Raw genomic sequence first — 14,324 nt, 5'->3', positions numbered from 1 at the left:
TGTGGGTTTTGTGTGTTGTGTGTGTGTGTGTGTGTGTGTGTGTGTGTGTGTGTGTGTGTGTGCTGGTCCTGGGGCTTGAACTCAGGGCCTACATGCTTATCCCTGAGCTGAGTGAGCCACAGTTCCATTTCCATCTTTTTTTTTTTGTCGTTAATTAGAGGTAAGAGTATAACAAACTTTCCTGCCTGGGATAGCTTTGAACCTTGATGCTCAGCTTCCTGAGTAGCTAGGACTTCTGGTATAAGCCATTGGTTCCTACCGATTGCTAGGTATTTTAGTAGATACCAGCTATGAAAATGAAAGGACTTATCTAATCTGTTTCCTTGCTTTCATAAAACACTTTTATAAGATCATTCTGGTTTCAAAGTCCTCCCAGTTTATTAGTGTGCTAGGACTGTATAACTACCGAAAACTTGGTAGTTTACACAAGAGAAATTCATTCTCTTATACATCTGGAGGTCAGAATACTGAAATCAAGGTGTTCATGGAACCAGGCTCCTGCCAGAGATTGGTAGTGCTGATGTGGTGGGTTCTTTCTACTTCAGCTTCTAGTGGCTGTGACAGTGTAACTACAATCTCTATTTTCTTCACATGATGTTTTATGTCTTGTCTCTTCAAATGTCTTACAAGGGTACTTGTCTTTGTATTTAAGGCTCACCTGACTAATCCAGTATGATCTCATCTCAAAGTTTTTAATTACATGTGCAAAGGTCTTTTTACAAATAAAGTCAAATTCACAGGTTCTGAGGATTAGGGTGTGAACATATCTTTTAAGGGTCATTCATCTAAAAACACCAGAGGAAGATTTGTAGTCTTTTTTTTTTTTGTCGGTCATGGGGCTTGAACTCTGGGCCTGAGCGCTCTACTACTTGAGCTACAGCTCCATTTCTGGTTTTCTGGTAGTTTACTGGGGATAAGAGTTTCGTGGGCTTTCCTGCCTGGGCTGGCTTTGAACTTCGATCCTCAGATCTCAGCCTCCTGAATAGCTAGGATTACAGGCGTGAGCTACTGGCACCCAGAGATTTGTTTGTAGTCTTTTATACAACATTCTCTCTCTCTCTCTTTCTCTCAATCTGTCTCTTGTTGGTCAGAACTTGGGCAGTATCCTTGAGCTCTTTTTTGCTCAAGGTTAATGCTCTACTACTTTGAGCCACAGCGCCACTTCCAATTTTCTGGTAGTTAATTGGAGATAAGAGTCTCACAGACTTTCCTGCCTGGGCTGGCTCCTTACCGTGGTGCTCAGATCTCAGCCTCTTGAGTAGCTAGGATTACAAGTATGATCTCTAGTGTTCAGCTTTCTTTTTTTTGTGTGTTATTTTATTCTTTTAAATTTATCAAAACTTTTTTTTATTAGCATACTTTAGTTTGTGCACGGGTGGTTTCATTGTGTCACTTCCACATAAACACAGAGTGCCTCTCAATCAATCAGCTTCTTCCTTTTAAAGACAACTTTAAAGTGTTTGGGTGAGTGGTGGCAAAGTTGGTGAGTGATGCTGGGGATGGACTGTAAGCAAATTCTAAGATGGCCCATTGAACTCTTCCCTTCATATTACTCCTGTGATTACAATAGGTTGATACCATCTAGGGCTCAGGTTCATTTTCTTTGATGATTAAAGAATGAAAGGGCAGGACAGTGTTTAAGCCGACAGAAGAGACTTATTTGAAAGTGAAAGGAACAGTGAAATCAACAGTGAGAAACAGAATCCTGTGTAAGGACAGATCTCAGAAGCAGGTGTCTAAAACCCCTCCTCCCTTCTCCCATTCCTCTCTCCTCTCACCCTTAGCCTGTTATATATGCAGGGTCTCTTGTCTCCTCCCCTCTAAGGGTGTGCTCATGAATACTGGCATACTGGACGCTGCTGTGGATTGGATGGAGGCGGGGAAGCAAGCACTTGGCCCTGGTTGCAAAGAGTCCTGGGGACTACTGGGTATTTTTTGCTGAGTCATCCCTCCTGCCATGTTTGAGCCCAGTCCCAGCTGTTATCTTTTGTCCCAAACTATTTAGCCAAGCAGGCCTAATTTTCCCCTAAGGTTGCATGGCAAAAATGGCTTTGCAGATGTAAAATTACCAGGGAGTTGGCCTTAAGATGGGGAAGCTGCAGATGAGCCTGAGCTGTATCACATGGGCCCTTTAAAGGTGTCTTCTTGGGCTGGTGGCAGAAGAAATCATAAGGATTCAGTCTACCATCACTGGCTTTGAGTAATCGAGTAAGGAGCCAGGAACTATAGAAGGTAGGTAGCTCTTCTCTACTCAAAGGAAGTGGGATCCAAGCCCTGTGTGTACTGAACTCTGTGAGTACTGAACTCTGCCAACAAGCTGAAGAAATAAGTTTGGAAGCAAATTCTCCCCCAGAGCTTCCAAATTAAAGCTCAGGCCAGATAACATCATGAGTTTGGCCTTTTAACTCTCCATGGATACAAACTGTTCAGTGGCTCAGACTGTAATGCTAGCTACTTTCAAGGTCAATACAAGGCTAGCCTGGGCATAAAAGTTCTGGAGATTCCATCCGAATCCATGGCTGGGAACCATGTAGCATACACATTATCCTGGTTATGAGGAAAGCACAATGGCTGGGTGAATTGGGGCACACCTGTCACCCCCACCAGCAAGGGGAAACACAAGTCAGGAGAACTGCAGACCAACTTGGCCTGAGCATAAAAGAAGACTCTACCTCAAAATCTATTTATAAAATAAATACAGATCTCCTCTTCAAGAACTGGTCAAGAAATGGTTACTGAGGGTACTTAGAAAGATGGTAGTAGAATGACAGCTTCTTTTGTGGCCTAGATTTAGAGATGGTGGGCGGGGGTTTTTATTAATTTAATGGGCATTTGTTTCTGTAACCATGAATATGCAACACAAATGGTAACTCTTGTGGAGTGTCTGTGTATGACACATGTAGAACTTGTTCCTTACAAAATACATTGCTGAATTACTCATTACAGAATGATGGTGGTGATGAGTTGTTAATATTGAGCTAGGCAATTGTCCTTTTAACAGTCAACTTTCGGAGGCATCTTTCACATATATAATTATAGCACTCAGGAGGCTGTGGCTGGAGCAGTGAGTTCCAGGAGCTACATAGAGAGACCATGTCTCAAAACAACATTCAAAACCAAATTTCATATATTACTTTTAAATTTCACATCATTATTGATTTGGAAGGATTTTTAAATATATGGTTGTTCTTGGTAGAAGTCCAGAGGATTGTAGTTCAAAGCCAGTCTAGGCAGAGAAGTGTGAGAAACTCCATCTTCAAAGTAAGTAGCAAAAAGCAGGGCTGGAAGCATGGCTCAAGTGGTAGTGTACCAGTGGAACAAGCAGGCTGTGTGTATATGTGTGTATGTGTGTATGTGTGTGTGTGTGTGAGAGAGAGAGAGAGAGAGAGAGGGTGAGCAGGAGCAATTCAAGCTATGGTATTAACACACCTATGAAGTCTATGATCAGAAACATAAAAATTCAAAAAAAAAAAAAAGAAACATAAAAATTCTCCCAGCTAGTGGCTCACGCCTATAATTCTAAAGCTAGTCAAGGAGGCTGAAATCTGAGGATCATGGGTCAAAGCTATCCTGGGAAGGAAAGTTGGTGAGACTCTTAATCTCCATTTAACTACAAAAAGCCAGAAGTAGAAATGTGGCTCAAGTGGTAGAGCACTAGCCTTAAGCAGAAGAGGCTCAGGGCCAGTAAAGGCTCTGAGTTCAAGCCCCAAGTTTCCCTTTTAAAGGGAAAGCTTATCTTTTCACTATTGATTTTCATTCTTTTTTTTTTTTTTTTTTTGGGTCTGGTCGTGGGGCCTGAACTCTGGGCCTGGGCGCTGTCCCTCAGCTCTTCAGCTCAAGGCTTGCGCTCTACCACTTGAGCCACAGTGCCACTTCCGGTTTTTTTCTTTTTGCTTATGTGGTGCTGAGGAATCGAACCCAGGGCCTCAGGCATGCAAGGCAAGTGCTCTACCACTGAGCCACCTTCCCAGCCCCTTGATTTTCATTCTTGATTCTTAATACTTATTTGGACTATTTCCTACAAGGTCTCTTGAGTTTCTGTTTTTGTTTCTCCAATCTATCTTCTCTGTTTCATTAGTTTGTATACTTTTTTTCTTTCTTGCTTTTTTTTTTTTTTTGTGCTAGTCCTGAGGCATGAACTCAGGGCCAAGGCACTGTCCCTGAGCATCTTTTGCTCAAAGCTAGCACTCTACCACTTGAGCCACAGTGCCACTTTTGGCTTTTCCTTATTTTAGTTTTTGTAAAGATACTGTACAGAGGGGTTACAGTTACATGAGTAAGGTAATGAGTACATTTCCTATTGAGCATTGTTACCCCCTCCTTTGTTTTTCCCCTACCATCCCTTCCCTCCCCACCTCCTCAACTTTCCCCTCTCCTCCAAACTGTAGGGTTCGTTCTCAACATAATACCTTGTACATCTCATTGTTACAGTGGCTCAACCTGTATCCTATTTCAGCATTTTGTTATTTCCCTTCCCCTCCCCAAATTAGAAAAATGTATATACAAGATGCAGGACACCAGAATCAAATACAGTAAAAACAGGAGTTATACCATAGGGGAAAGAAGATATAAAAGAAACAACAACAAAAAAATCACATAGTACACTAAAAACAACAGCAACAAGGAAAAAAAACTCTTGTGTCCCTATCTTGGAGTTCATTTCACTTATCATCATCTTTTTTTTTTCTTTTTGTCTGTCATGGGACTTGAACTCTGGGCCTGGGTTCTGTCCCTCAGCTCTTCAGCTCAAGGCTAGTGTTCTACCACTTGAGCTAAAGTTCCACTTCCAGTTTTTCTGGTGGTTTATTGGAGATTAGAGTCTCATGGACTTTGCTGCCCAGGCTGGCTTTGAACCATGATTCTCAGATCTCAGCCTCCCAAGTAGCTAGGATTATAGGCGTGAGCCACTGGCGCCTGGTTGGTTTAGCAGCATCTTATATGGTCACATGTTCATAGCTTTGACTGTCTCTGCTTGTCTGATTAAGATTATCCTAGACATATACTAGTTATTGCAAATAAGAGAAACCTTGGGATCTGTTTCTTTGGGCCTGGATTACTTCACTTATAATTTTTTTCTAAGTCTTTCCATTTCCTAACAAATGGGGCAATGTCATTTTTTCTGATGGAGGCATAGAAATCCATTCACATTTTCTTGATCCATTCATCTACTGAGGGGCATCTGGGTTGGTTTCATATCTTAGCTATGGTGAATAATGCTGCGATAAGCATAGTTGTACCGGTAGCTGTAGTATGGCCTTGTTTGTGAACATTCGGGTAAATGTCCAAAAGTGAGATTGCTGGGTTATAGGGGAGCTCTATGTGGAGTCTCTTGAAGAACCTCCATACTGCTTTCCAAAGTGGTTGAACAAGTTTACACTCCCACCAACAATGCAGTAGGATTCCCTTTTGGCCACATCCCCTCCAGCGTCTGTTGTTATTAGATTTCTTGATTATTGCCATTCTAACTGGGGTGAGGTGGAATCTCAATGTTGTTTTGATTTGAATTTCTTTTATGACTAGAGAAGTTGAGCATTTCTTCATGTGTCTATTGGACATTCTTATTTCCTCTTCAGAGAAGTTTCTCTTTAAGTCTTTAGCTCACTTATTAATGGGGCAGTCGTTTCTTTGAGGATTTGTACTTGGTAGATTTAATTTTTTGAGTTTTAAGTATATTTTAGATATAAGACCCTTGTCTGTTGTATGGCTAGTAAAGATCTTCTCCCAATTCGTGGGCTTTCTATTGATCTTGCTAGCTATGTCCTTTGCCATGTAGAAGCTCTGCAGTTCATGCAATCCCATTTGTTCAACCTTTCTTTGATTTGTTGTGTTTCTGGGTCTTCATTAAGAAATTTTCAGCATGTGCCAAGGAGACCTAGGGTTTCTCCTATTCCATCCTGTAATGTTTTCAGAGTGTCTGCTTTGACTCCGAGGTCTTTGATCCATTTGGAGTTGATTCTGGTTCAGAGTGATATATAAGGATCTAGCTTTAGTTTTCTACAGGTGTTTAACCAATTTTGCCAGCATCAAGAGGCTGTCATTCTTCCATTCTATTTTTTTGGCTTCCTTATCGAAAATTAGGTGGCTGTAGCTCTGTGGGCTCATTTCTGGGTCTTCAGTTCTATTCCATTGGTCCTCAGGTCTGTTCTTGTGCTAGTACCACGCTGTTTTGACTACTATGGCTTTGTAGTAGAGTCTGAAGTTTGGTATTGATATTCCTCCAGCACTGTTCTTTCTGCTAAGGATTGTTTTTGCCATCTGGGGCCTTTTATTGGATTGCCTCTTCTATTTAATTGAAGAATGAGGTTGGGATATTGATAGGTATGGCGTTGAATTTGTAGATAGCCTTTTGCAGTATCACCATTTTCACGATGTTGATCCTCCCAATCTAGGAGCATGGGAGGTTTTTCCACTTCTTTAGTTCTGCTTTAATTTCCTTTTTCAGGTTTTTAAAGTTTTCATCATAGAGGTCCTTCACTTCTTTAGTTAACTCCTAGGTATTTTATTTTTTGTGGGGCTATTACAAAAGGAGTGCTTTCCTGATTTCAGCCACACTTTTTCGTTATTGGCGTACAGACTTCTGGCTTTTTCTGTTTATGTGGTACTGAGTAGTCAAGCCCAGGGCTTCATGAATGGTAGGAAGGACTTTACCACTAAGCGACCTTCCTATCCCAGTTTGGATACGTTTTGTACCTCTATTTTCCTGTGTTCAAGCTCATTATCTTTCCACTACCATCTTTGATCTACTGTGATTTTTTTCATCATTGGCTTTTTGAGCTCCAGAATTTACATATAGTTCTTTTATATGCCTCTAAAAGGAACTGCTGAGATTACCTATTATTTTTACTTGTTAAGCCCATGTCTGCTTTAGTTCCTTGAATATATTTCATTTAATTCCTGCGTCATAGTTATAGTAGATGCTTTAAAGTCTTAGACTTCTAAACCCAGTAATGTTGAACTGGTATTTTCCCCTGGTCCGGGTCCCTTCTGTCTGTTATTTTCCCCATTATGTCTAGTACATTTTAGACATTGTTATATGTTGTTTAACTCTAGGCACTGAAGATTTGTAATTTTTCTCTAAGAAATGTTACCTTTTTTCTGTTTGGCATTTATTATGATTACTTTGAACTTCTCCAGTATGTGTTGCTAAGGTACAATGTTGCAAAGCTCATTGTTTCTCAAGTTCTTTGGTTTTTGAACATCTCAACTTCCAAATTCTATCTTCTCTGTTGACCTCTGGTTTTGATTTTGGATTTTGTTAATGGAGGCCTGCAGTAGACTTTTCTCTGCAATGTGGTTCTGATCTTTTCTGGTAGCTAATCTGGGTGCCTAGTGTGTTAATGAAGAGGTAACTAAGTTTTGTCACTTTGTCTCAATAAGCACTACAATGTCCATAAACACTTTTTTGCTGTCTAGAAATCTCTTCTGGTCTTTGTGTGTGTGTGTGTGTGTGTGTGTGTGTGTGTGTGTGTGTGTGTGTGTGTGTGTGTTGGTGTATTAGGATTTGAACTCAGGGCCCGTGCTCTAGGCTTTTTCCAACATTCAATGCCAGAACTCTACTGCTTGAGTCACACCTCTAGTTCCTCTATTCCCATCTTCTACTGTCCTCAGGAAGTTTTGGCACAAGCATGGGGCAGCTACCTCTGGATTCCTAAAGAACCATTCATACCACTTCTGGGCCCCTCTCTTTGTCCCTCATCAAACACACTTTCCTTACCTTTCGGTGCTCTACAGATTTCAGACTGCTTTAGTTCTTCTAAACTCAGCAGGAGCAAGTCCCAGGCTTGGACTTCAGCTTTTTATGACATAGTTATAATTATACCCAGGCAGATCAAAGGTAATCATTAAATTTCCTTTTTCTTAGGGATCAGTATTAAGTTTCTTGTTTTTAGAACTTAAAAACAACGGCTTCTATAGGATTTGTAATTTCACTGTTCAAGGATGAAGGGTTATCTAATGCCAGCAGCTTTCGCACACCTGGAGGTGGAAGGCATGGCTCAGTGCTACTGTGGCTTTCCATGCAGTAGGCCATGGTTTCTCCACTCTTCCTCCAAAATAAGAAAAAAAGAAAAGAAAAGAAAAAAAATTACATATGCAGAAAAAGAATCAACAAGGAGAAGGTCTTTTTTTTTTTTTTTTTTGCTGGTCAGGGGGCCTGAGCTCTGGGTCTGGGCACTGTCCCTCAGCTTTTTTTTTTTTTTTGTCAGTCGTGGGGCTTGAACTCTGGGCCTGGGCGCTGTCCCTCAGCTCTTCAGCTCAAGGCGAGAGCTCTACCACTTGAGCTACAGCACCACTTCCAGTTTTCTGGTGCTTTATTGAAGAGTCTCAGGTACTTTCCTGCCTGGGCTGGCTTTGAACCATGATCCTCAGATCTCAGCCTCCTCAGTAGCTAGGATTACAGGTGTGAACCCTCAGCTCTTTAGCTCAAGGCCACTCTACCACTTGAGCCACAGTGCCACTTTCAGCCTTTTCTGTTTATGTGGTACTGAGGAATCGAACCCAGGACTCATGCATGCGAGGTGAGCACTCTACCACTGAGCCACCTTCCCAGCCCCTATCCCCCCAAAAAAATTTCTGGGTGAGCTGCAAAGAGTTTTGATAATTATGAGTTCTGCCCTATGGATGAGAACATTAGGTCCGTTCAAAGGAATTTAATAGGGTTCATTATAGTTTCTCTGTATTTTTCTAATAATCTTGTTTAGTAGTCAAAAAAGAGCTTGTAAACATAGTACTTGTAGCACTAACAACATGCTGTTATTAAATATTTATATATATATATATATATATATATATATATATATATATATTTGTTAATTCTGGGGCTTGAACTCAGGGCTTGGGCACTGTCCCTGAGCTTCTTCTGCTCAAGGCCAGAACTTGAGCCACAGCGCCACTTCTGGCTTTTTCTGCTTATTTGGTAGTGAGGAATCAAACCCAGGGCTTCGTGAATGCTAGGCAAGCACTCTACCACTAAGCTATATTCCCAGCCCTAAATATTAATATTTGAAGTGCTGTCCTTTAATTTTATTAATGACTTTATTCTTTATAATAACCTGATTACTATGAATTAGCACAAATATTAATCAATAATTAATAATCTTTTTCACAGATAGGATAATGGAGGTATAAGTAGGATAGTTTTCTTGGTGTGATATATCTGTTAGGGGGTAGATATGGGAAATCCATAGAAAGCTGTTGCCAGTTTCTTTTATTAAATGTTATGTAGCATAAAGGATCTTAGACAGAAACACAAAGTATGTGTAGGAGCAAATGAGTGAGTAGATTTGTGAGGTCCTTCATGAGTGAGAGGGTTGTAATGTGAGTGTTCCTATCTTGGGATTCACTCACACTGCACTTGGTCACATCCTTCCTACCTTAAGTAAACTTAAGCGTACTTTACTACATTTTCACAAATCTGTTTTAAGTGTATTTATGTTTTGGAGTTTTAGAAATGCTCTCCCACTTTTCACTAGAAGCTAGAAATCCTATTGTGAAGTTTTTTTTCCAGCCCTTTAACCAACAGTGCACGTGTCGATGTGTGATTGCAGTTGGGCTTACCCATATCTGCTTGCATACAGAAACTCAATTTGCAACTGTGGAAATGAAAAAGAGAAAAACGGGGGATGTTGAAAGTGAGCATGAATTTCCCATTTGTGGCTAACTGGCTTTGAACTTCCTCTCCGTGGAAGCCCAGAGTAATGTCAATGCTATCACTGTGTGCTCAGGCCTGAACTGGCAACAGATCCTATTGTTGTTTACTTCTTTATTTGTGGAGTTGTGCTCAGTCTCATATTCACTTAACAACTCTCATACCAGGGGCCTTTGTTCCAGGATATATAGGGACCAAAGTATTTGACATGGAATTAGATTTAGTTCTTACTTGTGAAAGTTAAGGCATTAAATTCTGTAACAAGCATTTTAATTATGTCACTACATTATAAAAACCAAAACCAAAATGAAACCAAAAAGTCTGAACATTTACAAAAGATAAAGTTACCATGTTTTGTTCTTGGTGAGAAGGGAAGGCAGCTGGAAAAGGGAAGATATATTCATATCTTTATCTTATTTGGCCACAACCAAGGTCCTAGTGGGAAACTGAATCTTTTTCCCCCTTGTATGCTCACAGCTGTGAGCTGGGAACTTTCTGGCATAGGAAATTAGCCATCTCTGAAGGCAATTGTGTATTCTAGGAAAGATTGAAGTTGTAAAGGAAATGTTTAGTGACCAGAGACCATATATTATACTATGATTTTGGCTAGTCATATTAGCAGTTTAGGCTTGTTTTTCTCAAACTTGGTTTTTACTAGAATCAACTAGGAAGTTTGTTAAAACAGGAATTCCTGGGGATTTTGGTTCTGTAAGCTTGGAGTGGACCTTGTAAGATTGTGTGTGTGTGTGTGTGTGTGTGTGTGTGTGTGTGTGTGTGTGTGTGTGTGTGTGTGTGTGTGTGTGTGTACAGAAAAAAAAGCCATGGTTCCATTTCTTAGGGTGTTTTTTTTGGGGGAAAGATTTCATGAGCAATTTTCTCTTTACAATATCCTAATTTCTAAGAATGAAGGAATCAATAGAATCAGTATTCTTTTTTTTAAGCTTCATTGTTAAGTAGTTGTACAAAGAGGTTACAACTTCTTATGAGCCTTCTTCTTCTTCTTCTTCTTCTTCTTCTTCTTCTTCTTCTTCTTCTTCTTCTTCTTCTTCTTCTTCTTCTTCTTCTTCTTCTTCTTCCTTTTCTTCTTCTTCCTCCTCCTCTTTTTCTTCTCTTCTTCTTTTTTTTTGTTGGTGATGGGTCTTGAACTCTAGGCCTGGGTGCTGTCCCTGAGCTCTATCAGCACAAAACAGCACCACTTCCAGTTTTCTGGTGTTTCTGGCTTTGAACTGTGATCCTCAGAGCTCAGCCTCCTAAGTAGCTAGGATTAAGAATAAAGCTATGATTTGAATCTCAACCATTTTCTCAGGCTTGAGTGTTCAAAGAGGGTTCACTGGTCTGTGGTGGCACCACCTTCAGGAGGTGGAGCCTAGCGGGAAGAGGGGGTTAATGTGGGTATGCCCTTGAGATGTATAGTAGGACTTTGGCTCTCCAATTTGCTTCCTGGCCATATTGAGGTGAACAACATTGCTCTGCCACATGCTCCCCACTATGTTGTTCTGCTTTGTCAGAGGTCCAAGTGAACATCTGAAGTAGTGAGCCCCCCAAAAGCCCTTTCCTCTGTTGAATTGACTTTCTCATATATTTTGCTACAGTGGTGGGAAACTAACACACACAAAAAGAGAAATAATTATCTTTTAAAAATTACTTGTAATTTTTTATTATTTAAGTAGTTGTACAAAAAAGTTGCCATTTACAACGCAGTTTATGCAAGGATGCTATAAATCATAGATTTACAGAAGTCAGGAAAGGAGGAGCATTAGAGATTACTGGGTTCAACACTCTGGAATTACTTTTATCCCTGTAATTTAAGTAATTGCTAGCCAATGGACACTTCCCTTGTCCCTGAAATAGTCAGAGATTGGGGAAGAATTTCCATAATGTAATGTAGTGCTCCAATAGTTGTCACCAAATCTATATTTGACTCAATTTTGGCTAAGGAATCATTTTGGTTGAACATAGTTCTGACACAATCTCTCTTGACTACAAAATTGCATTGGCATCAGAGCCAGACACAGCAGAGTAAAAATTTCATGGTTATTAATCTTTGAGTATGTCATTCCACCAGTCAAACCTTTGTGTGCTCACCTGTGAAATGTTACCTACTATAACTTCAATGAATTGAATGCTAGTACAAAGGTTAAAAAGTCTAGTACACGGCAGAGACAAAAGTTTTATACTTTTTCTGGGGGAAGTAGCATTTTAACGATGATATTAAAATTATTCTCCCATCAATACTCATGTTCTTTCAAAGTAGAACCAATAGAAGGCCAAACTCAAAAGGTGATATTGAGAAGAAAAATGGATCTGAGTCAGGAAAGGTTATTAAGAGGAATCTACCTGGGTAATCTTCAGAAAGAACATACCATTTATTCATACTGTGGCAAACATATATGGGTGAACAAATGGCTTGCTTGACATTATCATCAAAAGGTCAGGCTTCAACAATAATAGTGGCAGACACTCTCAAAGGGTTAACTTCTTTAAAATAGTTAGACACAAATTGTACTTTGTGCACATTAAGTTTTAGTAAGTATATTTTGCATGCTTTGCCTTCTCCATATAACTCTGTACAAGTCCATATTATTGCTGCCTGAGCACTCTTTCCCAGCCTTTTACCCTTCCTCATCTGATCCCAAGTATATCTATAACTTACACAGTGTCCTTCTTGTTCTCCTTATTCCCCAGATTCCCATTCTATGGGAATCTGCTTCTACTATAATAACAATAGCAGGTAAAGAAACTGGTTTCACAGGCATGATTTGGACCATTCTTTTCAATAGTATTATGCTGTAGCTTACTTCATTTTGGAAAATGGGAAAACTGAGGTTGAAAGAGGAAAAAGCAAGTTAAGATTAGATCATGGCCTGCCTCAGATTATCTTGTTAACCATCTGAGACCTCTTTTTCGAGAATTATCTTGTGTTGACCAATGAGACTGATTATCTTCATTTCAAAACTCTAGAGTCTAGGCATCGTTTAATTAGGATAGTAGTATATGTAGATTCCAGCATTGTATGTAAGTCTACGTTAGGATGAGGAGGAAAGAGATAGTGTCTTGGCAGCTAATATACTGATGACCAACAAAATAAAAGGAGAAGTAAATATATGATTTAATATGAAAGAGAAAGAACACTTGCATTACTGATGCTGAATAATTATGTCTGTAATCCACATGTCTACAATCTTGTTACTGAGATTTCCTGAAGGCTATTCTAGAACCTTGCTCAGCAAGTAGCAGAAAAAAAATGGTTGAAAAAAAGCCAGTTCCCTGTTGTGGTTGTGAGATGGATTTTATGCAATACACTGCTATTTAAAGAATGACCTGCAGTTTTATACAGCTGACTTTACATAATTCTAAAGAAAGAATGTGGAACACTAGCTTTGAATCTTATAGAGCAATAGTTTCAACCACAAAAATGATTTAAATCTCACAAAGTTCCCGAGAAATTGGTAAATACTTTTCTCTTTATGCCACGCTATGCCACAATAACATAAAACTAATGATAAAAATGGTGTTCTAGTTATAAAATATTTATTTCTCCATAGTATTCAGTGCAATTGGAACTCATTCTTTATTTTAATGGAATTGAATTCAAGAGGCAATGAGGGCAAAGACAGACTTTGTAGTGTTCATGTTATTTTGAAAGTTAAATCATCACCCTGTTTTTGTGGGAGACTGAATGACAGTTACATTCTTTTATCTAAAATGTAAGAGGCCTTAGTTGCCAATAGAGAGCTAGAAAAGCTTCAGCACTTCATATATTGTTCCTCCACTCTTTTGTCCTTATTTGATCTTTTTTATATAGGTTTGTATACATCCTATGCCACCCATGATCAACTTTTAAGCTTTGTGATTTTCATTTTTGACAAACACACCTAAATATCTATCTTTCACATATATATATATATATATATATATATATATATATATATATATATGCTTCCAAAAACAAAGCCCATTCTAAGGAGAAAAACAATATGAAGTTTCTAGGTGCTGGTGGCTCACGCCTGTAATCCTAGCTACTTAGGAGGCTGGGATCTGAGGAATTGTGGTTTGAAGCTGGCGTGGACAGGAAAGTCTGTGAGACTTTTTTTTTTTTTAATCACCAATGAACCACAAAAAGCTGGAAGTGTAGCGGTGGCTCAAGTAGTAGAGTTCTAGACTGGAACACAAAAGCTCAGGGACAGGCCCAGAGATGGGGAGGGGGAACAACAAAAAAAGTAAAATGTTTCCCAAAAGTGAAATAAAAGCTTGAAAATCACAATAATATGGAAATATATATTTCAATGTGACACACTGAAATCATGTTTCTCTATTATTATGGTGTTACATGATGCCTCTGCCTGGTTTTCTTGAGGTATTAGGGACCGACCCCCTGCCATTGTGTGGGAAAGTTCAAGTAACTGAAAAGGACCTTGCAAAGAGGAAGCAAAGCAATTGGTCCGTTGTCTTAGTAGACCCCTAGCACCAACACACCTCATATTTGAACGAACCATTTTGAAAGGATCCTTGTCTCTACCTGCGTGGCTTCATCTGATACCCCTGGAGCAGGGATGAACTATTCACACTGGTCTCGCCCAAATTGCACCCTTTTGAGTACAGTAGATGGTTTTTTTTTTTTTTTAATCTTAAGCCTCTACATTTTGAAGAGTTTTGTTTTGTAACAATAAGCGAACTG

This window comes from Dipodomys merriami, unplaced genomic scaffold (assembly GCF_024711535.1).
Source record: "Dipodomys merriami isolate MVZ:Mamm:240054 unplaced genomic scaffold, mDipMer1.0.p SCAF_2, whole genome shotgun sequence".
NCBI lineage: Eukaryota > Metazoa > Chordata > Mammalia > Rodentia > Heteromyidae > Dipodomys > Dipodomys merriami.
Note: the sequence above shows the minus strand (reverse complement) of the source record.